Source organism: Aulonocara stuartgranti (genome assembly GCF_965226115.1).
Source record: "Aulonocara stuartgranti genome assembly, chromosome: 5".
In the NCBI taxonomy this organism is placed as follows: domain Eukaryota; kingdom Metazoa; phylum Chordata; class Actinopteri; order Cichliformes; family Cichlidae; genus Aulonocara; species Aulonocara stuartgranti.
In genome coordinates, this window is record NC_138943.1 from 34490348 (window position 1) to 34499180 (window position 8833).

Consider the following 8833-nt stretch of genomic DNA (forward strand, 5'->3'; position numbering starts at 1 on the left):
AGGAAAAAAAGAACGAGGGACAGAAAGTCAGGCCAGAGAAAGGATTAGTGATCAAAGAAAGCTAGCGGCCATCCTGAAAGCCCTTTATACATGTACGTACACACACACACACACACACACACACACACACACACACACACACACACACACACACACACACACACACACACACACACACACACACATTCATAGAGAGAGGGAGAGAATAAGTGAGATTAGAGGGTTTTTTCCATGGGGTTTATCATTTACCTTCCTCCATCCCAGCAGCACATTAGCTGTGAGAATGAGCACGTTATGCATAAATCCATTTGTATTAGCCCCAGAGTAAATGTTAGGAGGGCAAACATATACATGCACATGCACGCTCATAGATCACGGTGCTCTAATGAAAATATATGTGAGTCTGACTTTCTCTCTAACTAGTTAGGCTTTCCCCTGGAGCTTGAAGACACAATATGACATCAGCTTCTCCCTCCAGCAGAAATTCAGAGGTGCAAACAAGACTTTTGAAACGCTTTTAAATTCCTCCTCAATCGCTGTCTCCTTCACTGCACCGAGTCACCATGAAGAGATAAACAACCGGCCGCAGATACCAATTAGGCCGTCAAATTGCAGTGCAACAATCTTCAGCAACGCTCAACTTTCCCAGAGCAGTGCTGGTGGGGAGAGGGAGGGTTGGGGGAGACAGTAACAGAGGAAGGAAGGGGAAGTTTGAGCAGTAAAAAGCAGGAGGAGAAGAAAACTTTGCTCACATCTAATCAGGGAATCCTCCTTCTCACTTTCACCATGCAGCGCACACACACACATAAATACACACATCCCTCCTGTCAGAGGCTTGACCTCCACTAGCTGATCTCGTTTCTCGGTATTCCATCGCCCTCCCACCGGCTGACCTGATTGGCTAATGACGGCTCATTTATCTTGATGCAGCACCTGCAGTGCCTACAAGGTGTGTGTGTGTGTGTATGCGCGTGCAAAAAACGACATGTTTCCAAGCACATCCCCACCACGATAGCTTTATCTACACCTGTACTGCTCCTGCTGCAACAGCTTGCACACATTGGTTCATCTCTGGGGAATGCTAGAGAGGAGAGGCTGGAGTCTGATGGGAGGAGGCGAAGAGTAAGAGGAGGGAGACTATGATAAAGGAGGAAATGAGGGCAGAAAAGAGCAAGAGCAGGAACAAGGAAGGAGATGAGGAAAGCAGCGCAATAATAGTGGGTGGGGGGGCAGATGAACTGGAGGAAAGGAAGATGCCGGAGAATTACATCAGGGTGGGGGAAACAGAAAGGAACAGACAGTGAAAAAAAGATGGAGGAGGGGGTTCGAATGAAGGGAAGAGGGATTGATGCATGTTTTATTCACTCACTGCTAACGCTTCTTTAATTACCGCAGCTGAAATCGCTGGCCGGGTGTGATCACTGCATGTGTGTGTGTGGAGTCCTATTTTGTGTAATAATCAGCAACCATTAATTATCTGGTGTAAGTAAGGCAAAGGGAAAACCAGTGCAATCCTGTTGATGCTATACAATCCACAAATTAGCCAGTTAAATCTGTATGTAAGCGTAACTACTTTTGCTTTCTTAACCTCCTAGGACCTGGCGTCCACATATGTGGACATCACATTTTGGGTTATCTAGATCAAAATACTATTTTTGCTCTACAAGGGCCTGATATCTACTTAAGAGGACATTATAGTGCCACTGATCTATCAACATTTAAAATGAATGTCCTCATATGTGGATCTCATTTTTCTCAGAAACAAAAATCAGGTTAAAAAAAATGTCTGGTAACACTTTGTTTTTACATTCATCAGGTCCCAATCAGCCCAAATAGCAAAGAGAAATTAAAAATGCATGCCATGAAAGAGTTCAGAAGGTTAAGTCATTCCTCTTTATATCTGCAGCAGGACTCCTGCAGGTTAGATTTTTAACAAGCATCTGTGTAATAATGGGGTGAACATCCAAACAGGTCACCTGTCTATCACTTAGAGAGAGACCATATCAACCTGTTAACCTGAGACGCATGTCTATGGACTGTGGGAGGAACCCGGAGAACGTGCAAACTCCACCTCCAGTCTCGAACAAGGAAGTTTTGTGCTAACCACTGCACCTTTGTGTCAACATCATTCAAACCAAATGAGCTGAAAAAAAAATGACTGTTTATGTGAATGAACTGCATGGCTGGTAACATTAATAGTGTTGTGTGTGAACATATTTGCTAAGAAAAAGTTGGCTCAAACAATCTGGCTAACCTTTGGGGTTCCTCTGACTACTTCAACAGTTTTTGTCCAGTCTGTTCTTTCCAGTGTCTGAATTCTTTGCCGCTAGCCTGCTTTCAGACAATAATAGCCAAATGGGAAGCACAGGACAACCCTCTGCTGAGCAAACTTTTCAGCGTACAAAATACAAATATGAAACCACTACAGCTACAACTGTTTTAGCTAAAAACAGCTCAAACTGGAGCATTAGCCTCACATTTGTACCAGTTTGTTAACCAGGGAAATACACTGCAGCACTCACTGTATGAGTGATAATGTTGGAGTTTATACAACTGAAGATGAAGCAGCGGAGGGAGCGGGTAACTCGCTGTCGTTCTGGGTTTCAGACCCAGAACGACATCACAGTGAACAGTCCAAAGAATTTATATCCCAAAGAGAATCAAGAACAAAATAAAAGTAATCATTCTGGTCGACTGAAACCACCTAAGCTCCTATTGAAAGATGCGACAAATTAGCATATGTGGCCGTGTTGTTTATTTTTAATTCAATTTAATTCAATTTTATTTATACAGCTCCAAATCACAACAACAGTCGCCTCAAGGTGCTTTATATTGTAAGGTAGACCCTACAATAATACATACAGAGAAAAACCTAAGAATCATATGAGCCCCTGTGACCAAGCACTTTGGTGACAGTGGGAAGGAAAAACTCCCTTTTAACAGGAAGAACCAGGCTCAGGTTTACTTAACTTTACTTAAAAGTTCATTAAGTAAAGAACTAACCTTTAATCTAATATCTCACTATATGAACTTAAAATGACTTCTACTTAGATGTAGCTGCTACTGGTTAAAGCAGCAGTTTGCCAACATCTCTACTGTTTGTTTTTGTTTTTAAATTAAGTAGAAGAGATATTACTTTAAACAGCACACTTTAAATTCTGAAGTGATCGGTCGTTGCTCTTGGTTCCAACTAATTATGGTCCAAACATACGTTACGAGTGCAGTTCCAGGTCGCTGCGTCCAGATTAAAGACAACAGAGAGAGTCTGGAAACAGGACGGCTCAACAGTTGTTGGTAAGAGATGAAGCACAGAGTCACCTGAGGGTTTTTGTTTTCAATGTCACCTTGTCTTATTAGTGCAGAAAGTCAGTAAGACAACAACAGCACATTTTGAAAACTTTGGTCTGTGATCATGAATAAAACTCTTTTTTTTTTTTAATACCATTTCACATCCAGGAACTCACCCACTGATTCACCTTCCTTTCATAAGTTTGACATTTCTGGAGCAACCACACAGCTTATTTTTATTTATTCCTTTTTTATTTTATATAATTTGATTACGACAATTGCCTTGCATGTTGCGCCTTACTCATACCTCTCTCCTCTTTCCTGTCTCCTCCTCCTCCTCTCCTTCCTGACTGCAGAGAGAGGAGGGCTTGCATGTATTATGTCTTCTTTTGTTCTTTGCTGTCGGCTCATTGTCAAAAAAGAGAAAGAGGAGAGAGTGAAGAGGAAGAGGGCGGTTAGCGAGGGAGACTGCGGGCGAGGAGAAGTAGGAGACAGTAGGTAGATATCGGAAGCTTAACACACACACACACAGACACACACAGACACACACACACACACACACACACTCCTGCGACCTGCCACCTCCCCTTTTCCCCACATCTCTCTTTGTGTGTTCTTATCTTTTATTTTCTCTCTCAAACCAGGTGCAGCTTATCCAGCCTTCAGCACATCTTATCCCCCCCCATTCTGCCTTATCTCACACACCGTCATCACAAACACACAACCTGACACATGAACACACACACACCCTCTCCTTCAACCTGCTCCCCCTGCCGTCCTCCTCTTTTCCATATCTCTGTCTTTTCCTCCTTCTCTCTCTCTCCTGCGCCGCTGGAGGCAGCCAGCAGGCCGTGACCTATCCTATCACCGCTCTGGAATCAGGCCCGACTCACACAGACACGGCATCACAGACAGACAGGTAGGCGGACAGACAGGCAGCTAGAAACTCATCAACTCCAGATCTGTATCTTAACTCCAGTTTTAATCCGCCCGCAGCCAGCTACTGTAGCAGCCAAGAGGCGGAACGGGAAAATCCATACAGCTTAAAACTGTCCAAAATCTTTTTAAAGTCAAGTTTCTGTGAAGCAAATGAACCGTTTTTTAAAATCTGCTTTTTATTAATGTTATTGCTTCAAAATAAAACTGAAAAATAAAAATAAAGGAAGTCTGATTATCAGCATCTTTGAAACTAAAAAGCTCTTTTTGTCTCCCCGTGTTCAGCACTGAGGCTGATGTGGATGAACAGCGCGGGGTTTGGCGAGGGAAGAGTTGCTCTTCTCACGCTGTCGCAGTATATTTCACTGGTAAAACTCACAGCAAATCTTTGAACTTTCTTTTTTTCTTCTTCTTCTTTTGGAGTGCAAGTGTTGTAGCTGCTGGCTGTAGCAGAGGGAGAGAGGGAGGGGGGGGTGGTGTGGCTGCCTGAGCCGAGCTCTAGTCCTGATTTAGAATTAGATCTATTTCTGTTCACCCTCCAACCCCGCCGGGAAATATTTAAATCTGCCGTGGAATGTGTGTGTGTGTGTGTGTGTGTGTGACAGAGGGAGTGACAGAGGAGATTATTTCAACATATAAACTGGTTGTGTGAGAATATGCATTGAGCGCACAGCTTTGGCGGTGCGGTTGCCACGAGCAGGTATGCCAATTAAGACGCCCGACTCAAATGAGACGGACTGAGAAAAGAGAGAGACACAGAGGAAGAGACGGAGCGATGTGAAAGTGTGAAAAAAGAAAAGAGAAAGAAAAAAGCACAGAGGAGAGGCTATCTGCAGGCTCCTTGTGATCTAGCAGGGAGCAGAACTCAAGCCGTGGTCAGTAATTCATAAGCAGAGCACGTACAGACTGAGCCGAGCTCACCCTCTGGCAACGCACACGCACGGATACACGTACACACACACGCTCATAACACTCACAGTCACACCAGCAGCCTGGGACACAATCTCAGCTCCATATCCAACCCTGCTGCCATCCAAATGTCACCGGCAGAACCTCTGACCCCTGTTAACGCAAACACTCACTCACACACACAAACACCAATAGTTCAAATAATATGACATACACACACTTTACAAACTTCAATACACACAAAAACTGTGTTTTAAAAGAAAAAAGGTGAGTTTGTGAGATACGGAGACGGCGCACAAACACTCACCTCAGAGTGAAAGCTGGTGCCGGGCTGCGCTGCTGCGTAGAAAGACCGGCCGCACACACACCCCCGTCCTCATGCACGCACGTGTACGCAACACTCTCAGTGGCGAGGTGTGTGCGCGTTTGAGAGGACAATGAGCTTGGATGGAGCTGAGCAGCAGCAGGAGGAGGAGGAGAAAAGGGAGGCGGGAGATGTGTGGTTGGGCGGGAAGGTAAAGAGGAGAGAGAGTGAGAGAGAGAGTGAATAATGAAATACAACACAATTAAAAAAAGAAGAAGAAATGTGAAAAAGGTTGTCCCGAAGCAAAGTCCCTCTCGTTCCATCTGAGGCTTTGCGAGTGTGTAAAATGTGTTAAGGTGTGTGTGTGTGTGTGTGTGTGTGTGAGTGTAACGGCTGAGAGGTCTCCTATCCATCCCTGGGGACTTGGCGCCCTGCCTCAGAGCAGAGAGTGTGCTGAAAAGAGCTTCACATCTCTTCTAAGTGTTGATGTGTGTGTGTGTGTGTGCGTGTGTGTCCTCCACTCAGCCAGCTAGCCTGTAACTTCGCCAGCATCACAACACCTCTCATGTCTTGTTGTCTCAGAAGCCTCCTCTTCATCTTCTTCATCTCTGTCTCTCTCTCCCTCTCTGCAGGGAAATACCTCTGCCACTAACTCTTCAAAGGTCTCTCAGCCGCTCGAGCTCACTCTCTCTCTTTCTCTCTTTTAGTTTCTGCACTGTAAAAAAATACTTTTGATAAAATACTATTACAATAAATACTTTTTCCCCAAAGAAATTAGCTCACATCCATAACTTGAAGAGGAGAAATATATTTACGTGTGTGTGTATATATATATATATATATATATATATATATATATATATCTGTTTTCGTTATCCCAAAAAAACCTCAGCAGAGGATCTCTCTCCCCCCCAAAAAAGAAAAAGCACAGAGTCATTTAGGCACATTACTTAGTCTATACTTGGCTTTGAGAGCACATTCAGAAGTTGGCAAATTCTTTAAAAAAAAGAAGAAGAAAGAAACGATGAAAACTACTCTTTTTAAAAAACGAGGGAGATCTTTGCAGCTCATATTCAAACTCTCTCTGTCTCACACACACACACACACACACACACACACACACACACACACACACACACAGCCTGAGCTGCAGGTGTATGTGTGTGTGAGTAATCGTGTTTTCATGTGTGTGTGTCTGTGTGTGAAGTGCCGTGCAGCCTCAATCCTCTGGCTCAGCCACAGAGAAGCCAATCTCCACATCCAATTATTTGCTTCTCAAAGGCAGACAGATGGAGAGAGTGAGGGGAAAAAAACAGTGAGTGAGGTAGAGAGAGGCAGAGCTGGAGTTATGGAGAGTGCAAGAGAGAGAGATGGGCTCTTTGAGGGTCTGCACAGGGGGGGATTAATTAGAATGAAAAAGAAATGAGGGGTATAGAAAGTCTCGTCTTTGCCTGAGTCCGGAGAATAGTTTCACAATTAGCCAAAGTCCCAAACAGAGCCTGTGGACACAACTCAGCAGAGAGAAGGGAATAAAGAGAGAGAGCGAGAGAGCGAGAGAGATCAAAACCCAAAATGAAAAACGCCAAAAGGGACAGAAGAGCTGAAGTTGTTAGAGAAATGATTGGCAAAAGCATGTCATACATGGGTTGTTTTTTTTGTTCTTTTCATTTCGTGTTGCCGTACCCTCCTGAGGCGAGCGCTGGCCGTCCCGTCTTCTCAGTCCTGTTATTCTTCTTCTTCTCCTTCTTTTTCTTCTCCCTCCTTCTGCCCTCCGCTGTCCGGGATATTCCATCAAAGAAGAGTGTGGCTCATAGCAGATGGAGGCATCGCTGTGCTCCGAGCACACTCCAGTCTTCACCGTCTTCTCCCTTTGACTCTTTTCACCGTTTTCTCCTTTCGCTCTCGTGTGCCGGAGCATTTTTCTTCCTTCCCGGCAGTGGTGACACACAGCGTGGGGGGGAGTTGAGAACAGTGGGGGGGTGGAGAGCAAGACTAAGAGAGAACTAAAAAAAATAATATTAATAAAGACAAACTGAGATTTAGAGGGTGGGAAAGAGCAAGTGTAGGTAGATGGAACAGTGAGCGGAGAATGACGAGAAGAGGCAGGTGGAATGGGTAGTGACACATCGCGGAGGTGTGCGTCTGCATGTGTGTGTGTCAGAGCATGGGGGCCGTCCTTCTAGCCAACACACCGCCAACGAGGAGGAGGAGGTGGTGGAGGAGGAGGAATAGCTGGATGGCTAGATAGATAGGTGGATGGAGGGATGGATAGAGGGAGTGATTCAGCAAGCATGCCACCTCCTCTCCTCCTCCTCTCCACACACACACACACACACACACACACACACACACACACACACACACACAGTTAGTTCATTATCATTCACTGGATTTCACCATGACACACATGGCTAACCTACTCACGGAGACAGAGCCGAGCCCTGAACTGAATCCTAATGGATGGGAGGGAGGATGGGGGGGGATGGGGGGGTGCATATCAGGCAAGCAGGTGTCCCCTCCACATCTATTGTTTCCAGTAAATGCTCTTCTCAGTGTGTGTGTGTCTATGTACGTACAACTACAAGCACTTTTTCTTGTCGAGAAGTAGCCGAAACAACATGTGCATCTGTTTCAGCTAAGAGCTCCACGTCTATTTCAGGTTTCAAACTGCCGTCAGCCAAAACTTTTCAAGTTGAGATGAAGCAAAAAGTGTGACCAGAACTCTCTGTTTCCACCAAGAATTTCCCCTTAAAGGATGTTAAGCGTCTCTGTGTTTGACAGCTCGCATCAGTTTTTCTCATATATCTAACAGGGTAGTTTTGTGAGGCTGAAATGACACAATTCAACGTGGAGTACATTATCTTGTCATACTGGATTCTTGCACTTTGGGAAGCAGTGACAAAACAATTTTGGGGAAATGTTGCACATGCTACATGTATTGTGATGCTAAATTTATAAATTGCCTAAATGTTCCAAACCAGTAATTTCCACACAAGAGCGAGAGGTGACTAAAAAAGCAAAAGTGCAAAAATTGCCGTTCCTCTAATAGACATCCAACTTTATAGCATTAGCACGCAATCTTAATCAAACCATCACCAGTACTTGTTTATGATCTGCTAAAACAACTACTTATGATAATTAGTTATTTGCTCATTATCATCACTAAACTTCACCTCTCCACCAAGTTTGGTGCAATTTGAAGCATGCTAATAAAAACTGTCTCACCAAGAACATGGCTCGATGTGTGATACAAATTACACAGTGGAACTCTATAATTTTATGAGTCTGTTAGTTAGCACTATTTAGCTTACATGTATTTTATGACTTCAGCTCGCTAATCAAACTACATAATAACATAATTTAATTAAAAAACAAAAAAACATCACAGCTGCCAAA

General features: G+C 44.2%; 1 long non-coding RNA gene across 1 annotated transcript in view; it reads right to left on the minus strand.

Annotated features, from left to right (window-relative positions):
• Window positions 1-7533, minus strand: part of LOC309706796 — a 29412-nt gene extending 21879 nt beyond the window's left edge. Inside the window, exons 1-2 of the long non-coding RNA XR_014276789.1 lie at window positions 7121-7533; window positions 5441-5586 (exon numbers count right to left, since the gene is read on the minus strand). This is a non-coding gene — a long non-coding RNA (uncharacterized lncRNA). The remainder of the gene's footprint in view (window positions 1-5440; window positions 5587-7120) is intronic.
• Between the last annotated feature and the right edge of the window lie 1300 nt (window positions 7534-8833).